General features: G+C 46.0%; 2 protein-coding genes across 3 annotated transcripts in view; one reads left to right on the plus strand and one right to left on the minus strand.

The window, feature by feature from the left end:
* ash1l (ash1 (absent, small, or homeotic)-like (Drosophila)) overlaps nt 1–23,429 on the plus strand; it is a 245,067-nt gene that overhangs the window by 134,728 nt on the left and 86,910 nt on the right. The gene's annotated exons all lie outside the window — the stretch shown is intronic.
* Nucleotides 15,908–23,429, minus strand: part of ints3 (integrator complex subunit 3) — a 254,467-nt gene continuing 246,945 nt past the window's right edge. The window contains exon 32 of the mRNA XM_080183026.1: nt 15,908–15,932. The gene's annotated coding sequence lies outside the window, so the exon portion shown is untranslated. The remainder of the gene's footprint in view (nt 15,933–23,429) is intronic.

Here is a 23,429-nt window from a genome sequence, read left to right on the forward strand (position 1 = left end):
CTGGCGTTATGTAACGCAGGTAGAATTAGGGACCTTGTTGTGAGGGATCCTCTTGGGAAGAGCGATCATTGTATGGTTGAGTTTTTGATGCAGATGGAGGATGAGAAAGTAGGATCCCGGACCTGTGTCCTCTGTTTGAACAGAGGGGAGTACGATAGGATGAGAGAGGAATTGGCAAATGTAGATTGGGGGCGCAGATTGGTCGGTAGGACTGCTGAGGAACAGTGGAGGATCTTTAAGGAGATCTTTTTCGGTGCTCAGCAGAAATTTATTCTGATGGTAAAGAAGGATCGTAGGAGAAGGGATAATCAGCCGTAGTTAACAAAGGAAATAAAGGAGAGTATTAAATTAAAAGCTGGTGTGTTTAGAGTGGCTAAAAGTATTGGGCGAGGAGAGGATTGGGAGAGGTTTAAAAATCAACAAAGAAAGATGAAGAAGATGATAAAGAAAGGAAGGATAGACTATGAAGCTAAACTAGCACTAAATATAAAAAAGGATAGTAAGAGTTTTTATAAATGTATAGAGAGGAGGAGGCTGGTTAGGGTGAATGTTGGACCCTTGGAGGATGAGAGGGGGGGATTTAGTGGTGAGGGATGAGGAACTGGCTGAGGCCTTAAATAAGTTTTTTGCCTCGGTCTTCACGGAGGAGGACGCGAATAGTTTGCCGGGTATTAAAGATAGAAGGATGGTAGGAGTTGAGAACCTGAATACGATCATTGTCACTAGAGAGGTAGTGCTCGATCGACTAGTGGGACTGATGGTGGACAAGTCCCCAGGACCGGATGGAATGCATCCCAGGGTTCTGAAGGAAATGACAGAGGTGATTGTAGATGCCTTAGTGATTATTTTCCAAACCTCGCTGGATTCCGGGGAAGTGCCGGAAGATTGGAAAGCGGCTAATGTTACGCCGCTGTTTAAAAAGTGTAGCAGGCAAAAGGCAGGGAATTATAGGCCGGTTAGTTTAACGTCTGTTGTAGGAAAAATGCTTGAATCCGTCATCAGAGAAGAAATAGCGAGGCACCTTGAGAAGAATTGTTTGATAGAGCAGACGCAGCACGGATTCGTTAAGGGGAAGTCGTGTCTGACAAATTTATTGGAATTCTATGAGGATATGACGAGTGCGGTAGACAGAGGGGAAACCAGTGGATGTGGTGTTTCTCAATTTTCAGAAGGCGTTTGATAAGGTGCCGCACAAAAGGTTGCTACAGAAGGTTAGGGGGCATGGAGTTGGGGGTAAGGTGTTAGCGTGGATAGGGGATTGGCTGTCAAATAGGAGGCAGAGAGTAGGTGTCAATGGGTGCTATTCGGATTGGCGGTTGGTGACTAGTGGATTGCCCCAGGGATCGGTGCTGGGGCCTCAGCTATTTCCCATTTATATAGATGATCTGGAGAAGGGAGCTGAGTGTAGGGTGTCGAAATTTGCTGATGACACAAAGGTATGTGGAAAAGCAAATTGTGCGGAGGGTGTAGAAAGTCTGCAGAGGGATCTAGATAGGCTGAGCGAGTGGGTGAGGACCTGCAGATGGAGTACAATGTTAGCAAGTATGAGGTTATCCACTTTGGCAGAAATAATAGTAGGAGGGACTACTATTTAAAGGGTGAAAAGCTGCAGCATGCTACGGTGCAGAGGGACCTGGGGGTCCTTGTGCATGAGTCGCAAAAACCCAGCCTGCAGGTGCAGCAGGTGATCAGGAAGGCAAATGGGATGCTGGCCTTTATAGCGAGGGGGATTGAATATAAAAGTAGGGAGGTCTTGCTGCAACTGTACAGGGCACTGGTGAAGCTGCAGCTGGAATACTGTGTGCAGTTTTGGTCACCGCACTTGCGCAAGGATATTTTGGCCTTGGAGGGAGTGCAGAGAAGGTTCACTAGGCTGATACCAGAGTTGAGAGGGTTGAACTATGAAGAGAGACTGAATAGACTGGGCTTGTACTCGTTGGAGTTTAGAAGGATGAGGGGGGATCTTATAGAGACGCATAAGATGATGAAGGGGATGGATAGGGTTGAGGTAGAGAGATTCTTCCTGCTCAGAAAGGACAGCAGGACTAGAGGGCACAGCCTCAAGATAAGGGGGGGTGCAGTTTAAAACGGAGATGAGGAGGAACTTCTTCACTCAAAGGGTGATGAATCTCTGGAATTCTCTGCCCATTGAAGTGGTGGAAGCTACCTCGCTAAATATATTTAAGTCACGGGTAGATAGGTTTTTGGTCGGCAAGGGAATTAAGGGTTATGGGGAGAAAGCGAGAAAGTGGAACTGAGCCACTTCAGATCAGCCATGATCTTATTGAATGGTGGGGCAGGCTCTAAGGGCTAGATGGCCTCCTCCTGCTCCTATTTCTTATGTTCTTATAAATTAGAATAGGAGAGTAAAGTAGCCAGGAATACTGAAAGAAAGTGTAAGATCTTTTGGAAGTATATGAAAAGGAAGAGAGTAGCTAAAGTAAATATTGGTTTCTTAGCCCTGATTTTCTAACATTCCTTGGATTTGGAAGGGATCCTGTTGGATTGGAAATTAGAAATGTTATACTGCTTATAATGCTACCAAAGATGTGCAGGTTAGGGGGATTGGCCATGCTAAATTACCCCTTAGTGTCTAAAGATGTGCGGGTTAGGGGGATTGGCCATGCTAAATTGCCCCTTAGTGTTCAAAAATGTGTGGGTTAGGTGGATTGGCCCTGCTAAATTGCCCAGAGTATCCTGGGATGTGTGGGGTTTGGTTGGGATTGTTGTCGGTGCAGGCTCAATGGGTCAAATGGTCTCCTGCACTGTTGCGGTTCTATACTTTTCAAGAAAGAAAAGCAAGAAAGCAGTGAACAACAGGCCAGTTAGCCTGACATCAGTTGTTGGGAGAAATGTCGGAATCTGTTAAAAGGAAGTCTTAATGATGCAGTTAGAAAAGCAGAGTATGATTAGAACAAGACAACTTGGTTTTACTGAAGGGCAATCCTGTTTGACAGATTTATTTGAGTTTTTTTTTGAGGATGTAACTCGTAGAGTAGATGTAGCATACGTGGATTTCCAAAAGACGTTGGCTGAAGTGTCTCAAAAGGTTAACAAACAAGATGAGGGCTCATGGAACTGAGGGTGATACTTTAATATGGATAGAGGATTGGTTAATGGATAGAAAACAGAGTGGGCATAAATGAGTTTTTTTTTTCAAGTTGACAAACAGACAGTGAATAATGGAGTGCTGCAACGGTCAGTGCTGGGCCCTCAGCTATTCACATCCATTTGAACAGTTTAGCTGAAGAGGCAGAGAGTAATTGCTGACGATACCAAGCTAGGTGGGAAGTTACGCTGCAGGGAGGACATAGGGAGGCTGCAAAGAGATATAGACAGATTAAATGAGTAGACAGCAAGGTGGCAGATGGAGTTTAATGCAGGGGAAATGTGAACTTGTTCGCTTTGTAATGAATAGAAAAGCAAAATATTTTTAAATAGTGTGAAACTTAAGTGTTGATGCTCAAAAGAGACTTGGGTTGCTTGTACAAGGAATGCAGAAAGTTGGTGTGTAGGTGGAGGAAGCAATTAGCCAAATCACATGTTGGCCTTTGTTACAAGGAGATTGGAGTACATGAATGAAGAAATCTTGCCCCAGTTGCACAGGTCTTGCTGAGAAAATATCTGGAATATTGTGTGTAGTGCTGTCTGAAGAAAGGATCTACTTGCTATTGACGTGAACCAACAAAAGTTCACCAGATTAGTCCCAGGGATGAGGGGTTGCCCTGTGATGGGAGGCTGAGTAAATTGGGCTTCTGTTCCCTGGAATTACGGGGAACGAGGGGCGATCTCATTGAAATGTGGAAAATTCTGAAGGGATTTGATGGGGTGAACACAGAGATTGTTTCTGCATTTAGGGAAAACTGAAACATAGAGGGCATAGCCTCAGAATAAAGGGGGGGACATAGTCTCGGGGTGAGGGGGGCCCACGCTCTCGGGGTAAAGGCACGGGGCTACAGTCTCAAGATAAGGAAGCAGGGAGGCACTCATTTAGGACTGAAATCATTTCATTCAAAGGGTTTGGAATTCTCCCCCCTCCCCCCAACCCAGAGGGTGGTAGATGTTCCAGCATTGAACACAGCTGGGGAGTAGACAGATATTTGGTGTATCTTGGATGTGGGGAGCGGCTGGGAAATTGGAGCCTGTTGTAACCTGGGCTCAGATTGAATGGCAGAGCAAGCTCGATGGGACATGTGGTCTCCTCTTTTCTCCCGCTGTTGTGTTACTTTGGGGAACTTCCAATTATCGTTGTGTGAAACCTGAATGATTAAAGCACATCCCCAGCTCCCTGAAAACACAATCAATGCTTCTCCATGAAACTAGCCACCTTAAAGATGCAGGGATACCATGACTGTGCTGAGGACTGCCAGGGCCTGTTATACCTGTGAGCTGAGCAGCTAGTCACATTGACAGTGTTGGAGAGGGTTCTAGTCTTCCCAGCCGAGGCAGCGCACAAAAGATTATATCGTTACCAAAGACAGCATTTGTTATCCCGGACATTGCTGCTGTTGTGCTGGGTCGCTGCCAGATGATGTAATCACAGCTGCGTAGGGTGGATCAAGGCTGTAACCGTTCAGCTCACACTTACTGCATGGCATGCCTGAACTCAAAATATGTGAACGGCTGATTAGTGGGATTCTCTGAGCCTTGCAGCTGAGCAGTGATCAAACCCCAGTATTAGACAAGAGACTTTCAGTCATTGAATTTGTCTTTAGTTGGAGAGGAAGGTGCATTTACCTGAGGTTGACGTCTCTGTAGGCTGGCCCTCAATCGCCCAGCTAGTGCTGAGAGTGCCATGCGTGGTGGGTGGGTGACACACACACACACACACACACACACACACACACACACACAACCCACCCCAGGGCAGAGCATGCTCCTATGTCAAAGGCAGCACCTTTCCCGGGAGCTCCAGATAACACCAAGTATCAGACAGTCATAGAGGTTTACAGCATGGAAACAGGCCCTTTGGCCCAACTTGTCCATGCCACCTTTGTTTTAAACCCCTAAACTAATTCACTTTGCCCACATTTGGCCCATGTCCCTCTATACCCATCGTACCCATGTAACTGTCTAAATGCTTTTTGAAGGACAAACTTGTACCCGTTGCTTCTATTGCTTCTGGCAGCTCATTCCAGATACTCACCACCAGAGCAACACTTCCATTGATATTACATGCCCACAAAATAGAAGCATACATCGAAACATAGAACACAGGAGCAGGAGGAGGCCATTCAGCCCTTCTAGCCTGCTCTGCCATTCAATACAATCATGGCTGATCATCCAACTCAATAGCCTAATCCTGCTTTCTCCCCATAACTTTTGATCCTGTTCACCCCCAGTGCGATATCCAGCCACCTCTTGAATACGTTCAATGTTTTGGCATCAACTATTTCCTTGGTAATGAATTCCACTGGCTCACCGGCTGAAGAAATGTCTCCTCACCTCCGTCCTAAATGGTCTACCCTGAATCCTAAGACTGTGACCCCCTGGTTCTGGACTCACCCCACCATCGGGAACATCCTCCCCGCATCCACCCTGTCTAGTCCTGTTAGAATTGTATAAGTCTCTGAGATCCCCCCTCATTCGTCTGAACTCCAGCGAAAACAGTCCTAACCTGGTCAGCTTTTCCTCAGTGATAGGCTTGCTCATGTTGGGGATGTTGACCGTGAGATGCGCGTGTCAGTAATCGGCAGAAAGAATACAGTGCAGCAGGGAGAGAAAGAGGGAGGGCAACAGAGCAATTAGACAGGAGCTTTCAACCTAGTGGGCAGCACAGTGGCACAGTGGTTAGCACTGCTACTTCACAGTGCCAAGGACCTGGGTTCGACTGCTGGCATGGGTCGCTGTCTGTGCAATCTGCACATTCTCCCTGTGTCTGCGTGGGTTTCATCCAGGTGCTTAGGTTTCCTCCCACAGTCTGAAAGACGTGCTGGTTAGGGTGCATTGACCCACATGGGTCCTGGAGTGTGGCGACTGAGGGAATTTCACAGTCACTTCATTGTAGTGTTAATTTAAGCCTTACTTGTGACTAATCAATAAATTTTACTTCTTACTTTACCCCAAAACATTTCACTGAACCCTGAGGCAGTCCACATACAGCTCCCCACACCCTTTGAAAACCCTGCGGTTGTAATTCCAAACTTGTTTAATCAAGCAATCACTTCTTGTAGAGTAAAGGCAAAACACTGCGGACACTGGAATCTGAAACAAAAACAGAAAATGCTGGGGGAACTCAGGAGGTCTGACAGCATCTGTGGAGAGAGAATAGAGTCAGTGTTTCGGGTCTTGGTGACCCTTCCTCAGAGCTGACACAGAGTCACCCAGTGTTGGCTCTGCTCTGATGATTGTCTGATGCAGGTGCTGCTTGGTAACCTTTAGCCTTGTTGGGAAGGCAAGAAGAAGCGGGGGCAGGTATTCTACCAGACCTGTCAACGTAAGATACCTTTTGACTTTATTTTACAGCAGCGTATGCTGTTGTGGAAGTCAGTCAAAACAGACAGCAAAATAAAGACAAAGGTTACAGTGCTGTTCCTCAGGGTTAAAGTAATCTAAACCCTGTAACTTTGTTCCCCGTCTGAGAGCCACTTTGCTTTACCAGCAGCTGCCCTCCATTAACACCTTAGTGCACTTGGCAGCGCTCCACATCCTTGCTTCATTCAGCCAGGTCAGAGGGGCAACAGGGGAAAGAAGAATTAAGTCCAAACCATTATTTATTCTCCCTGAAACCTCTTCAAGGTTGCCTGAAGTGTCTCTGCAAAGAAACTGCTGTCTGAATGGGAAATCACACATTGTGGGAAGACAAGGTAAATGGGCAGAATGGTCTCCCTCACTTGTTCCTCTTTGGGATAAGGTGCAGCTAACTGTAAGCCATCTCGGTCTTTGTAGGAAGTTGGAGTCGACCATTTGGCTCTTCAAGCCTGCTCTGCCATTCAACATTATCATGGTCAATCCTCTCTCTCAGCGCTCTGCCCTTGCCACGTTTAGAGTCTACACATCTACCTATGTCCTTCTCAATTATATTCAGTGATTTTGGCCTTCACAGCTTTCTCTGGTAGAAAATTCCACAGCTTCACCACCCACTGAGTGAAGAGGTTTCTCCTCAACTCAGTCCTAAATAGCCACATCTGAGACTGTACCCCTTGTTCTAGACCCTGTCCCCACATCCCCAGCCAGAGGAAACAACATCCCTGAAAGTTTTTAAAGTTAGTTTATTAGTGTCACAAGTCAGCTTATGTTAACACTGCAATGAAGTTACTCTGAAAATCCTCCAGTTGCCACAGTCCAATGCCTGTTTGGGTACACTAAGGGAGAATTTAGCACAGCCAGTGCACCCCAACCAGCACCTCTTTCAGACCGTGGGAGGAAACTGGAGCACCCAGAGGAAACCATGCAGACACAGGGAGAATGTGCAGACTCCACAGTGACTCAATTTGGGAATTGAACCTGTGTCCCTGGTGCTGTGAGGCAGCAGTGCTAACCCACTGTGCTACGCCAGAATGAACCTGTTCTGTCTAGCGCTGTCTAAATATTATATGTTTCGATTAGATTCCCTGTCTAAATTCCAATGGATACAAGCCCAGCCAGCCTAATCTCCTCCTATGAAAGTCCTGCCATCCTAGGAATCAGTCTGGTGAACCTGCACTTCCTCTAGGCAAGACATCCTTCCTTAGATAAGGAAGCTAAAAGGTCCGCACAGTACTCCAGGTATGGTCTCACCAAGGCCAGCTACAGCTGCTCCTGCACTCCAACCCTCTTGCAACATACTACTTGCCTTTACTTACTGCATTTTCAGGAACAGAAAATGTAAGAAAAGCAAACAGAGAGGAGAACTTTGGCCTGCCTTTTCCTTTTGTTCCGCTTGCATATCAGTCGACAGTGAAAACATTGTGTGACATTTTTAAAACAGGTGATAGTTGCTGCATCAATGTTTTCTTATTCTCTCCTGTTACGTTCCAGTACGAATCACAGAATCAATGAATCCCTACAGTACAGAAAGAGGCTATTTGGCCCATCAGGTCTGCACCGACCATAACCCCAGTAGTGCCCCACCCAGGCCCTACCTCCATATCCCTAATATTTTACCCACTAACCTCCCTAATCTACGCATCTCAGGACACTAAGGGACAAATTTATTAGCATGGTCAATCAACCTAACCCTAAGTATGGTTGTTCAGAACCATACGTCCCAGCAACTGTTTGCTCTGTCAGTCCCTGGGGCTGTGTGCTCCCATGTAGCTGTGGTCAGTCTGGTTCCTGGAACCTACCTCTCCGAGTTGAGAGGTAAAGCTAGTCAGGGATTTGCCAGTGTAGGGAAGATTTGCTTTGGTAACTCCTTTCTCAATGGGTTTCCTTTTCCTGATTCACATTGCTGTCTGGTAGTGCCTGATGGACACTGCACCTGGTTGGATTCTGGTGTTCTGTTCAGCTACAGTATCCCTTCTGGGAGAACTTCATGTCATCTTTCTCTGTGAAGCCTCACATGTTTCCCATGGCCCTTCCCCATGTGTGGTGTATCTGTGATTTAAAAAAACACAGTTCTGCAAGTACTCAGCAGGTCAGGCAACATCTGCGGGGAGCAAGGTGACTTTTTGTCTGGACTGGATAAAGTTTGCTTTTAAAGTAAAGTTTATTAATTAGTCACAAATAAGGCTTACATTAACACTGCAATGAAGTTACAGTGAAATTCCCCTAATAATCACACTCCGGCAGGTCAATGCACCCTAAGCAGCACTTCTTTCAGACTGTGGGAGGAAACACCCAGATGAAACTCGCGCAGACACGGGGAGAACATGCAGACTCCACACAGACAGTGACCCGAGCCGGGAATCGAACCCGGGTCTCTGGCATTGAAGCAGCAGTGCGAACCACTGTGCCACCATGCCACCCATTTGAGTATTTACAAAGGAGAAGGAAGAACAAAAGTGATGTGATGTGATAAGAACATAAGAAATAGGAGCAGGAGTAGGCCATCTAGCCCTTCGAGCCTGCCCCGCCATTCAATAAGATCATGGCTGATCTGTCGTGGCTCAGTTCCACTTTCCCGCCCTCTCCCCATAACCCTTAATCCCCTCTCTTATCAAGAACCCATCAACCTGCTTCTTAAAAATATTTAGCGAGGCAGCCTCCACCACTTCAACGGGCAGAGAATTCCAGAGATTCACCACCCTTTGAGTGAAGAAGTTCCTCCTCAACTCCGTTCTAAACCGCCTCCCCTTTATCTTGAGGCTGTGCTCCCTAGTCCTACTGTCTTTTTTGAGCGGGAAGAGTCTCTCCACCTCTATCCTATCCATCCCATTCATCATCTTATACGTCTCAATGAGATCTCCCCTCATTCTTCTAAACTCTAACGAGTACAAGCCTAGTTTATTCAGCCTCTCCTCATAGCTCAATCCCCTCAACTCCGGTATCAGCCTAGTAAACCTCCTCTGCACTCCCTCCAGGGCCAAAATATCCTTGCGCAGGTGCAGCGCCCAAAACTGCACACAGTACTCCAGCTGCGGCCTCACCAATGCCCTATACAGCTGCAGCAAGACCTCCCTACTTTTATATTCAATCCCCCTCGCTATGAAGCGAGGGGAAGGCAGGAGTGATTCACTGACTAAAGAGCTGAAGATGCAAGGTGCCTCGGAAGCAGTTCCTCAGTAAAAGTACTTAAACTGGAAACCCCAATATCTGTATGGCATGTCTCCCCTAGGCTTGCTGAGACGTTCTGATACAATATATAATCCACTCTTTCATTCAGAAGATTCATATGGACTCAAAACTTTAAATCTATCTTGGCTCTCTCTGATGCTGAACTTCTCCAACATTTCCTGTTTGTGTTTCTGATTCCCCGTCCACAGTATTTTGCTTTCATCATCTCCTGCAGACTTTTTACCAGTTATTTTCTTGCCTCACTCCTTGCCACTCATACTGCCTCCCAAAATAAAGGAGCAATCTACTGTGTAACTGGGTGGTACAGTGGGTTAGCACTGCTGCCTCACAGCGCCAGAGACCCAGATTTGATTCCCAGCTTGGGTCACTGTGTGGAGTCTGTACATTCTCCCTGTATCTGTGTGGGTTTGCTCCGTGTGCTCTGGTTTCCTCCCACAGTCCAAAAGACATGCTGGTTACGGCACATTGGCCGTGCTAGTTCTCCCTCACTGTACCCAAACAGGCTCCAGAGTGTGGTGACTAGGGGATTTTCACGGTAACTTCATTGCAGTGTTAATGTAAGCCAGCCTGTGAAACTGATAAATAAACTTTAAGAACAAGTACGAGGCCGGATTCTTGTTCCTGTTTTCTTTGCCCCCACTAACTGACTTCTAACTAATAAGTAAACTTTAGGGTGGCACAATGGTTAGCACTGCTGCCTCACAGCGTCAGGGACCCGGGTTCGATTCCCGGCTTGGGTCACTGTTTGTGTGGAGTTTGCATGTTCTCTCTGTGTCTACATGGGTTTCCTCCCAGGTGCTTCAGTTTCCTCTCACATACCAAAGGTGTGCAGGTTAGGGTGGATTGACCATGCTAAATTGCCCCTTGGTGTCCAGCAATGTGCAGGTTGGGTGGATTGGCCATGCTAAATTGACCCCTAGTGTCAAGGGGACTAGCTAGGGTAAGTGCATGGGGTTATGGGGATAGGGCCCAGGTGAGATTGTGGTCAGTGCAGCCTCGATGGGCTGAAAGGCCTTCTTCTGCACTGGAGGATTCTATATAGCTACAGTCTGCGAATCCAGCTGGTAAACTGGCTGCTGCCGCACCCTGTACCGTGCGCTGAGGTAACATTGGTTCTACAGGGACTCCCAGCCCGTGGTAATGTCTGGGGTGTTGCAGCGTGAAGGGTTTTCCGTGTTCCAACAAAACACTGTCAGCTTTGGCACTTGATCAATGTGGAATCCGTTTATTGCCTCGTACGTGCTGGCTAAGTGGAATTTACTGCTTGAACAGCCTCCTGACCTAGTTTCAGTGCAGTCAGAGCGCTGTGCCATGGCGAGATCCAATTCAACCCGAGGACTGAGTTTTCCTGGCAGCGCAGCAGGATTCGACATTCGCTCAGTTGAAATATCTGACCATTATGAGCTGCAAATTGAAGCATATTTTCCAGATGTGAACAGTGAAACATCTCTGTTTAAACTGGAGGTTGAACTGCCGTTTATATTCACTTCTCCGGGCATGTTTGTTTAGCGAAGCGCAGAGCTATTTTGGTTGTGGTACTTCAACCCCACCCTTGCCCAGCAGGTTTTCTTTTAGCTATTTGCGATTAGCAAGTTGTGATGTTCAAGTGTCAGAATTGCTGGATCAGAGCTGAAGTTTTTAGATGTGTAACTTCTCACCTAAGTTTGGGTGGCACAATGGTTAGCACTACTGCCTCTCAGCGCCGGGGACCTGAGTTCGATTCCTGGCTTGGGTCACTGTCTATGCAGAGTTTGCATGTTCTCCCCGTGTCTGTGTGGGTTTCCTCCGGGTGCTTCAAACTGCTTTCAGTCTGAAAGACGGGCTGGTTAGATGCATCTATCTACATTTTTTTGCTGCCTTGGCAAAGCAGCCAGCATAATTAAGGACCCCACGTACCCTGGATATTCTCTCTTCCGCCTTCTTCCATCAGGAAAAAGATACAAAAGTCTGAGGTCTCGTACCAACCGACTCGAGAACAGCTTCTTCCCTGCTGCCTTTGAATGGACCTACCTCGCATTGTTGATCTTTTTCGACACCCTAGCTATGACTAACACTACATTCTGAATCCTCTCCTTTCCTTCTCTATGAATGGTATGCTTTGCCTGTACAATGCACAAGAAACAATAATAAATCAATTGAAAAACTTTTCCTTGTATGCTAATACATGTAAAAATATTAAATCAAATATTAAGTTGATCTCTCTACACCCTAGCTATTACTGTAACACTAAATTCTGCACTCTACTTTCCTCCTCTGTGAACAGTATGCTTTGTATAGCGCACAAGAAACAGTACTTTTTACACATGACAATAATAAATCAAATTCTTTCATCGGGAAAAAGATACAAAAGTCTGAGGTCACGTACCAACTGACTGGCGAACAGCTTCTTTCCTGCTGCTGTCAGACTTTTGAATAGACCTACCTCACATTAAGTTGATCTTTCTGTACACCCTAACTATGACTATAATACTACATTCTGCACCTGGTCCTTTCCTTCTCTATGAATGGTATGCTTTGTATAGTGTGCAAGAAACAATACTTTTCACTGTACCTTAATACATGTGACAATAACAAATCAAATCGGAACCATTGGCCATGCTAAATTCTCCCTTACTGTACCCAGACAGGCGCCTGAACAGAGATGCGGAAACCATTTCTCCCATTGACAGAGCTGATGGCCAATTCATTGCAAAATGTAGGATCTAAAGCTGGTACCATCTAAGCTGATTAGCTCGCCCTTTCACTAGAGATATCTTTGCCTGTTAAAATTTGGAACGAACTAGCACTGGATGTTGGGTGTCAGGCCCAGCTGGGTGGAAATACTCTTGTCTGTTCCACCAGCTCATTGATCTTGATAAGAGGAGAGAGAGAAAGCGTGTCCCCTCTGGCAAGTGGATGTCAGAGATTTGAGAGCGTTGCCAAAAGGTCTCGCGTTTCACTGGAGGAACACTCTATTGAACAAGGTGGCGAAAGCTAGCCCTGTAAATAATCAGAAGTCATCAGTATTATAAAGAGGAACTCAGCTGCCTACCTGCACTCAGTTGGTTCATAGAAACATCGGTGCTGAAGGAGGCCCTTCGACCTGCTCCTTTGTTCATTACCATCGTGGCTGTTCTTCCAATCAACAGCCTAATCCTGCTTTCTCTCCATAACCTTTGATCCCATTCGCCCCAAGTGCAATATCCAGATGCCTCTTGAATGCATAAATAATTTTAAGAGGGAATTGGACAAATATTTTTATGATCAGGAGCTTACTAGGTTCTGGAAATAAAAGTGAAGATGTGGGATTAAGAAAAACTTCTCGCTCTGAGTTCACACACTGATGCAGTGCAGAAGGAGTGCAACACATCCAAGCTGCTCATTCTTCACACCGAATGTGTTATGACGCAAAGGTTAATCCCCTTTACCTCACTTTGTAATCTGTTAAACTGTTTGGGAGGGTGTGAACTGTTCTTCATTAACATTTAGAAATCCGTTAATAGACCTGACACTCATTTTAAGTGAATAATTAACACGTTAGTTATTTAACCAATTGGGAACTTTAACTAAACAAGTAACATATTAATTAAAGGAAAGTTTGATTGAAATGCTGTTCAAACAAGGGCCATTCAGGGACAAAAATTAATAATACTTAACCTAGTCGCTCTCAGAAAAACATAGAGGATTTGTGGCTTTGGAAAAATAACCTGTGGCATTCTTCTGTTGCTGCTGGTAAACTTTCTGATTTGGCACACTTCTCGTGGATGGATGGAGATTTCTCTTAGAGAAATTTTTAGAGAGAGCCACTCTTACCCTTTCTACCTGTTGAGAGGAAGCAGCCTTTTTGTTCAACTGAACTGAGTACAGGAGCAGGGATGTGTTGTTACAATTATACAGGGGCCTTGGTGAGACCACACCTAGAGTATTGTGTGCAGTTTTGGCTCTCCTTTTCTGAGGAAGGATGTTCTTGCTCTCGAGGGAGTGCAGCGAAGAGATACCAGGCTGATTCTGGGGATGGTGGGACTGGCGTACGAGGAGAGATTGACGAGGTTAGGATTGTTTTCACTGGAGTTCAGAGGGGGGAGATCTCTCAGAAACAGGACTAGACAGGGTAGTTGCAGGGAGGATGTTCCCGATGGTGGGGGAGTCCAGAACCAGGGGGTCACAACCTGTGGATTCAGGGTAGACCATTTAGGACAGAGGTGAGGAGCCATTTCTTCACCCAGAGAGTGGTGAGCCTGTGGAATTCATTACCACAGGAAGTAGTTGATGCTAAAACATTGAATGTACTCAAGAGGCAGCTGGATATCGCACTTGGGAGCAAATGGGATCAAAGGTTATGGGGAGAAAGCAGGACTAGACTGCTGAGTTTGGATGATCAGTTGTGATCATAATGAATGGTGGAATAGGTTTGAAGGGCCGAAGGGCCTCCTCCTGCTCCTATCTTCTATGAACTAACTGGCTGCAGGCAGGGAGTTGAGGTCCTCTTTATAATCCTGATGACTTGTCAACTTTCCTACACCAGGTTTGGTCTGATGTTGTCAACGACAGTAAATTCAAATTTGATAGGTTCCCAATAGCTTTGAGCTGATAGGCTGTCGAAATTCAAAAGCCTGTTACCAAGGCAATCCTGATGCTTGGTCCTGGTGACAAATGTTGCCGTCTGTGTACCTGCATTTTAAACATCTGAGCACTAAACACAGCCAGCTTTTAAAGGGACCATACTTCACAGCTCAACTTCACAACAAATCTGAAACCTGCTTCATGTATTTCTGCAAGATTTCTCAGCACCTTTTGAAGAGCAGAACGGTTCTGCTTGCATCTTTACCAATATTTCTTTCTTAACGAGCAACTGGCCTTTTAACCCAGAGTTGTTTGTGGGATCTTCCAGTGGACATACTAACTTCCGTATTTTCCCACATTATAATTGGGTTATATAGTGCCGACACTAGTTAAGAAAGCCCCACTAACGCCTCTACTTTCTCAGGAGACTAAGGAAATTTGGCACGTCAGCTACGATTATCTCCAACTTTCACAGATTCTCCATAGAAAGTATTCTTTCTGGTTGTATCACAGCTTGGTATGGGCTCCTGCTCTGCCCAAGACTGCAAGAAACTACAAAAGGTTGTGAACGTAGCCCAATCCCATCACACAAACCAGCCTCCCATCCATTGACTCCGTCTACACTTCCCGCTGCCTCAGGAAAAGCAGCCAGCAGTCAGGAAAAGGTCCCTACCCAACCCGGACATTCTCTCTTCCACCTTCTTCTGTCGGGAAAAAGATACAAAAGCCTGAGGTCACGTACCGACCGACTCAAGAACAGCTTCTTCCCTGCTGCTGTCAGACTTTTGAATAGACTTACCTCGCATTAAGTTGATCCTTCTCAGTACCCTAGCTATGACTGTAACACTACATTCTGCACCCGCTCCTTTCCTTCCTTATGAACAGTATGCTTTGTATAGCGTGCAAGAAACAATACTTTTCACTGTGTTAATACATGTGACAATAATAAATCAAAGCAAATGAAATGGAATCACAAAGTGAATTGTCTGCCTGTGAAGCATTTGGAAGCCCCCTGTGGATGTGGAAGGACGATCTCATTCAGGGCTTTGCTCTTTTCATGCATTTACACTAAGGTTCCCTCTTGTAGAGTCCTAACCCTGATCAGATGATATGCTCTTGGACGTTTTGTAAAGGTAGACTGATGAAAGAGCTGTTGACTGTAGGTCGCTCGTATGTTTGGTGCAGTAAAGAATGGCCCAGAAATAGTTACTACAGTTCTGGCGCTCTCTACAGCTGAGCTGTTTTTAGCTGGTTCACTCTGATGAATCAACAACCACAGACACCCAGCAACCACAGCCGGCATCCAGTGCCTAGAACCATACGCTGTGCTTTGCCCCGCGTTTGACTCCAGAGTGGAAAATCCCAGCTGAACAGGTAGCCAGTCAGAGCCTCAGAAGGACAGCTGGCCAAGCTAAAAATGTAGTTGCAATGGCGAAATTAAGAAGGTGCTTAAGTGGTCTCTGAAGCACGTACAAAATTTTCAGTCTGACGCTACCCTCAGTGTTGCATTTGCCACCACAGACTCTAACATTCAAGTGGATCAAGGGTTCAGAAGAAATATGTTTACATGTGTACACATCTATTTTAAGAATTGATCCTCTCATCTCTCTCTGCCTAGTTTCTCAGTTCTACGCTGGGGTAGGGAGCCTTGAGAAATGCACGTGATAATTCCTCTGACTGTTACTTCAGCTGTTTTGTTCATTCAACATCTCTCTTTCTTTCTCTCTCTCTCTCTCTCTCTCTCTCTCTCTCTCTCTCTCTCTCTCTCTCTCACTGTGTGTATGTGTGTGTCTCTCTCTCTCACTGTGTGTATGTGTCTCTCTCTCTCTCTCTCACTGTGTGTATGTGTCTCTCTCTCTCTCTCTCACTGTGTGTATGTGTCTCTCTCTCTCTCTCTCTCTCTCACTGTGTGTATGTGTCTCTCTCACTCGCTCTGTGTGTGTGTCTGTCTCTCTCTCTCTCACATTCATTTTCTCACTCACTCTTTCTCTCGCTGTCTTATTCACTCTCTCAAGTGAGACTAAGTCTTTCAACTATTGAAGTGATTTCATATAAACATAAAAACTAGAAGCAGGAATAGGCCATTCGGCCCTTCCAGCGTGCTCCACCATTCATTTTGATCATGGCTGATCATATTCAAGATCCTGATTCCCCCCCTCCGCCATATATCTTGACCCCTTTAGCCTCAAGAGCGAAATCTAATTTCTTTTTGAAATCACATCATGCCTTAGCCTCAATTACATTCTGTGGGAGTGAATACCACAAATTCACCACCCTCTGGGTGAAGAAGTTTCTCCTCACCTGAGTTCTGAAAGGTCCTCAAACTATGACCTCAAGTTCTGAATTCCTCCACCATCGGGAACATTCTTTCTGAATCTACCCTGTCTAATCCGATTGCCAATTTACCTGCCTTCTTGCTAACTGAATCTTAGTCTGTGATCCTCAGAACACTACCAGGGGAAACTTTACTCTGAGGTTGAGAGATTTTCTTCATTCGTGGGTTATGGGTGTTGCTGGCTGGGCCAGCATTTATTGCCCATCCCTTGTTCAGAGGGCAGTTGAGAGTTACCCACATTGCTGTGCCTCTGGAGTCACATGTAGGCCAGTGGAACTCACTACCACAGAGGGCTGTGGAGCCTGGGTCATTGAGTGTCTTTAAGACAGGGATAGATAGGTTCTTGATTAATAAGGGAATCAAAGTTACAGAGAGAAGGCAGGAAAATGGGGATGAGAATCCCAAGACACAGGGACTTGGGAGTCATTGTTCAAAATTCTCTTAAGGTTAACATGCAGCAGTTAGGAAGGCAAATGCAATGTTAGCATTCATGTGGAGAGGGCTAGAATGCAAGAGCAGGGATGTACTTCTGAGGCTGTATAAGGCTCTGGTCAGACCCCATTTAGAGTATTGTGAGCAGTTTTGGGCTCCGTATCTAAGGAAGGATGTGCCGGCCTTGGAAAGGGTCCAGAGGAGGTTCACAAGAATGATCCCTGGAATGAAGAGCTTGTCGTATGAGGAACGGGTTGAGGAATCTGGGTCTGTACTCATTGGAGTTTCGAAGGATGGGGGGCGGGGTGGATCTTATTGAAACTTACAGGATACTGTGAGGCCTGGATAGAGTGGACGTGGCGAGGATGATTCATCTAGTAGGAAAAACTAGAACCAGAGGGCACAAGCTCAGGCTGAAGGGACGATCCGTTCAAACAGATGAGGAGGAATTTCTTCAGCCAGAGAGTGGTGAATGTGTGGAACTCTTTGCCGCAGAAGGCTGTGGAGGCCAGGCCATTGAGTGTCTCTAAGACAGAGATAGGCCCTTGATTAATAAGGGGATCAGGGGTTATGGAGAAAAGGCAGGAGAATGGGGATGAGAGAAATATCAGCCATGATTAAATGGCGAAGCAGACTCGATGGGCCAAGCGGCCTAATTCTGTTGTTGTATCTTGTAGTCTAAGCCAGACAAGGATAGCAGGTTTTCGTCCCTAAAGGACATTAGGGACAAAATTTTAGCAAGCTACAGTCCTGGGTTATTACAAATGTCAGTAAAGGCAACGGTGTGAGAGTCAGTTTCTGAGAAAGGGGGTACACTGTGAGATGAGAGATTCAGTATTCCAAAGAGGGAGTTTATTGGAAGAGTTAAGGTGCTGAAGGGTGTGCTTCAGTGAGAGAATTGTGCAGTGTGATGGGCTGAGGGGGGATTGGTGAAGAGGAGGGGGATAGGCCAAGGGAGATCGGGAGGGGGGGGCTTTGGGAATGTTAGTGGAAAAAAACTGGGTTTGGATTATGACATGGCTTTTTCGGAGAAAAATGTATCTAGATTTGGAGAACGGGGTAAAAATGTTGGACTTAATAGAATCATAGAATCCCTACAGTACAGAAGGAGGCCATGCAGCCCATCGAGCCTACACTAACAACAATCCTACCCTATCCCTGTAACCCCACATATTTACCCAGCTAATCTCCCTGAAACTGGGGTCAGTTTGGCATAGCCAATCCACCTAACCCACACATCTTTGGAGGAAACCTACGCAGTCGTGGAGAAAGAGTGCAAACGCCACAGACAGTGACCCAAACCAGGAATCGAACCCGGGTCCCTGGCGCTGAGAGGCAGCAGTGCTAACCACCGTGCCACCGAACATTTGAATAGTTTTGTTTCTCACGTATATCCACCTGTAGTTGATATGGACTTAGCTCTGTATCAATGTGTGTAATAATCCGTTCACCCTATCTATCACAGAGAGAGGATGGAGTAATAATGAAAACTGATGTTGAGAGTGAGACTGAGAGCTCTGGCAGGTTGAGCTTGTGTGTTGTGGGTCGTGGCAGGAAATCCATTGCCTGAGCTGTGTGCTTGCCTCCCCTCCCAGAGTAACGATTGTTTTGTTAAGCTGCTCTTTGCGAGCCAGACATTTCTTGGCAAGCAGTTTGCAGATTGATCAGAACTGAGCTGCACAGGAGTGAGCATTGGTGCTTTAGCTTTGGAAAGGGGGAAATAATGAGGTGTGGTGCTTGGGGAAGGTCTGTGCTTCTGGTGGCTTTGGCTGGAGTTCTGTCGGATCTGTTGGAAAGAAGTTTGTTTACGGCTTCTCGCTTGACAAACAGAAGATAAATCAAAGCAGAAGAGCATTTCCCAAAAAAAAAGCTTAAAGTCATTAAACAGTTCCAGGTTGTGCGCTCCAGGCAAGTCTCTTGTCAAATATGGGTCAAACAACTTGGAAAAACCAGCAGATAATGGCAGCAACGTGGGATAGAACAAAGAGCTTGTCTTTTCAAAGTGCTTCATCATGTACACTGACACCTCGGTGTTCCACAGCCAACTAATCACTCTCTCTTAAGTGCGGTTACTGTAGTTACACGTGATCATGAGGCTAGAGTAGGGCGAGCAAGGCAGATGCAGAGGAGATTCACCATGCTGCCTGGGTTGGAACATTTAAGGTATGGAGAGAGATTGGAGAGGCTTGGGTTCGAGCAGAGAAGACTGAGTGGGTGACCTGATTGAGGTGTGCAAGATTGAGGAGCAGCTGTTTCCCTTAGTTGAAGGATCAGTTATGAGGGGACACAAGTGAAAAGTGAGGGGTGGGAGGTTTACGGGGGATTTGAGGAAGTGCTTTTTTTTACCCAGAGGGTGGTGAGGGTCTGGAATGTGCTGCCTGGGAGGGTGGTGGAGACAGGATGCCTCACATCCTTTAACAAGTTCCTGTTTGAACACTTGGCACACCATAACATTCAGGGGTATGGGCCAAGTGCTGCCAAGTGGGATTAGGTCGGCAGGTCAGGGCCTTTCATGTCCGGTGCAAACACACCCCGGTCATTCCAATGGGCAAAAAAATACAGAAGTCTGAAGTCATGTACCAGCCGACTCAAGAACAACTTCTTTCCTGCTGCTGTCAGACTTTTGAATGGACCTACCTCGCATTAAGTTGATCTTTCTCTATACCCTCGCTGTGGCTGTAACACTACATTCTGCACCCTCTCCTTTCCTTCTCTATGAATGGTATGCTTTGTCCATATAGCGCGCAAGAAACAATACTTTTCACTGTATCCTGATGCATGTGACGACAATAAATCAAATCCAAATCAATAAATAATCAGTTTACAGCTTTGAAGCTGGGGCTAGTGCTTTGGTCATTAGTTGGTGCATCACAGTGTGGATCAAAAGGCATTGGGAATATGGCCGTGATTTTTCTTACACAACAAATCAGTAAATTACAGGCTATTGGAGGGCAGGTGAAAAATTTTCAAGAATTTTCCTTTAAGCCATGAAAGTCCAAGTGGTTGGTTGCAGAATGGGTCACCTGGGAGCGTTGTTCAGCACATTGTGTAGAGGAATTGAGCTTAAAACCTGTGAGGTCATTTCTCTCCTTGAGGAGTAACTGAGCCAGTTTTGTCAGTGATGACACCTCAAGCCAGAGGAGGGGATTGAAACTTCAGTACTTCAGAATCATAGAATCCCTGCGGTGCAGAGGAGGGGACTTGGCCCATTGATTCTGCACCTGCTCTGCGACAGTGTATCTTATCCAGGCCTATTCCCCTGCCCTATCTCATAACCCCACACATGGGGTTATGAGATAGCATGGCCAGTCCACCTAACCTGCACACCTTTGGAAACCAAGCGGCAAGTTAACATGGCCAATCCATCTAACCTGCACATCTTCGGACACCAAGGGGCAATTTAGCATAGCCAATCCACCCTAACCTGCACATCTTCGGACACTAAGGGGCAATTTAACATGGCCAATCCATCTAACCTGCACATCTTTGGACACCAAGGGGCAATTTAGCATGGCCAATCCCCATAACCCCCTCACCTTAAGTGTGGGAAGAAACAGGAGCACCCGGAGGAAACCCACACAGACATAGGGAGAACGTGCAGACTCAGTACAGACAGTGACCCAAGCTGGGAATCGAACCCGGGTTCCTGGTGCTGTGAGGTGGCAATGCTAACCCACCGTGCCATCGTGCTGCCCTTGTGCAAATTATATGCATGTTCTTGGTTACCAGCAGTTTTGGAGCTGAGTGATTGATTTTGTGGGTTGTGCTTAAGGTACATTTGGTTAAGAAATGTGAAAATGGCCAAAGACTCCTTAATATCAACACAGTGATTATTTTCCTGATCGCAGTCTCATCCAATGCAAAGGAATATTGTAAAACTTGGTGCAATTTCAATTTACCAGCCTGGCAATAGTGTTCTCAGAACTGTAACTCAGAATGTACAGTTTTAAAGTGAAGTTTATTTATTAGTGTCACAAGTTGGCTTACATTAACACTGCAATGAAGTTAGTGTGGAAATCCCCTAGTTGCCACGTTCTAGTGCCTGTTTGGGTACACTGAGGGAGAATTTAGTACGGCCAACACACCCTAACCAGCACATCTTTTGGACTGTGGAAGGAAACCGGAGCACCCATGCAGACACGGGGAACGTGTAGACTCCACACAGATAGTGACCCAAGCTGGGAATTGAACCTGGGTCTCTGGCAGTGGGATACCAGTGCTAGGCACCGTGAGACAGCAGTGCTTACCACTGTGCTGCCGTGCCACCCCCATAGCCATCAAGGCCTCAAAAATCCCTTAACTGGAAAGGATAAATATTATATTGTTTTTAATCTCTTTTGTAATGCTAACCACTGTGCCACTGCGGCGTCCGTTCTCAAATAAGAGCAAAACACTGTAGATTACTAGGGGACATAACTTTAAGGCTCATGGTGGGAGATATAGGAGGGATGTCCGAGGCAGATTCTTCACTCAGAGAGTGGTTGGGGTGTGGAATAGACTGCCTGCTGTGATCGTGGAGTCGGACACTTTAGAAACTTTCAAGCGGTTATTGGATAGGCACATGGAGCACACCAGAATGATAGGAATGGGATAGCCTGATCTTGGGATTGGACATGACTCGGCATAACATTGATGGCCGAAGGGCCTGTACTGTGCTGTAATGGTCTATGATGGACATCTGAAATAAAAACAAAGCCCTGGGAAAACACAGCAGCCCTGGCAGCATCTGTGCAGAGAGAAACAGATTAAGTGTTTGTGGTTCAATATGATTCCTCTACAGTGTTCCAGAGAAGCAGCCAGACCTGCTGTACTTTTTGCAGCACTATCTTTTCAAAGTTCAGCTGTGCGGCACTCAAACTTCAGAGAGAAACCCATGTAGACAGTTCAGAACCAGTAATACCAACACTGCTGCCAGATTCTAGAAAGCCGGCTGGTGAAGGATGGAACTGGATCCAATCTTTACACACTTTCAAAAGTACTTGTTCACAGAGATACACATTACAAACACACACCTCCTAACCCCACCACCAGTTTCCATCTGTTCCTATCTGTAGGAGCACAAGGACTCCACCAGCATCACAAAATTAAATATAATTCCTTTACAGTGGAGGCTGCCATAGTAACTTGTGATTCCCCACAACCCCCACTGGGGATGTCTGCTTTCCCAAGTCCTGTTAAATATATTTACTTCTGAGTTAACAAAAAACAAATCTGGCATGTCAGCTACGACAATTTTTATAGATGCGCCATAGAAAGCATTCTTTCTGGTTGTATCACAGCTTGGTCTGGGCTCCTCCTCTGCCCAAGACTGCAAGAAACTACAAAAGGTCATAAATGTAGCCCAATCCATCACATCATAGGATGAGAGAGAAATTGGCAAATGTAGATTGGGGGCGCAGATTGCCATTAGGACTGCTGAGGAACAGTGGAGGATCTTTAAAGAGATCTTTCTTGGTGCTCAGCAGAAATTTATTCCGACGGTAAAGAAGGATCGTAGGAGAAGGGATAATCAGCCGTGGTTAACGAAGGAAATAAAGGAGAGTATTAAATTAAAAGCTGATGCGTTTAGAGTGGCTAAAAGTAGTGGGCGAGTAGAGGATTGGGAGAGGTTTAAAAATCAACAAAGAAAGACGAAGAAGTTGATAAAGGAAGGATTGACTATGAAGCTAAACTAGCACTAAATATAAAAAAAGATAGTAAGAGTTTTTATAAATATATAAAGAGGAGGAGGCTGGCTAGGGTGAATGTTGGACCCTTAGAGGATGAGAGGGGGGATTTAGTGGTGGGGGATGAGGAAATGGCTGAGGCCTTAAATAAGTTTTTTGCCTCGGTCTTCACGGAGGAGGATGCGAATAGTTTGCCAGGTATTAAAGATAGAAGGGTGGTAGGAGTTGAGGGCCTGAATACGATCACTGTCACTAGAGAGGTAGTGCTCGATCGACTAGTGGGACTGATGGTGGACAAGTCCCCAGGACCGGATGGAACGCATCCCAGGGTTCTGAAGGAAATGACAGAGGTGATAGTAGATGCCTTAGTGATTATTTTCCAAACCTCGCTGGATTCCGAGGAAGTGCCGGAAGATTGGAAAACGGCTAATGTTACGCCGCTGTTTAATAAGTGTAGCAGGCAAAAAGCAGGGAAATATAGGCCGGTTAGTTTAACGTCTGTTGTAGGAAAAATGCTTGAATCCGTCATCAGAGAAGAAATAGCGAGGCACCTTGAGAAGAATTGTTTGATAGAACAGACGCAGCACGGTTTCATTAGGGGGAAGTCGTGTCTGACAAATTTATTGGAATTCTATGAGGATGTGACGAGTGCGGTGGACGGAGGGGAACCGGTGGACGTGGTGTTTCTCGATTTTCAGAAGGCGTTTGATAAGGTGCCGCACAAAAGGTTGTTACAGAAGGTTAGGGGGCATGGAGTTGGGGGTAAGGTGTTAGCGTGGATAGGAGATTGACTGTCT

The sequence above is a fragment of the Carcharhinus amblyrhynchos genome, unplaced genomic scaffold (genome assembly GCF_965287045.1).
Source record: "Carcharhinus amblyrhynchos unplaced genomic scaffold, sCarAmb.v2.hapA chromosome_122, whole genome shotgun sequence".
Lineage (NCBI taxonomy): Eukaryota > Metazoa > Chordata > Chondrichthyes > Carcharhiniformes > Carcharhinidae > Carcharhinus > Carcharhinus amblyrhynchos.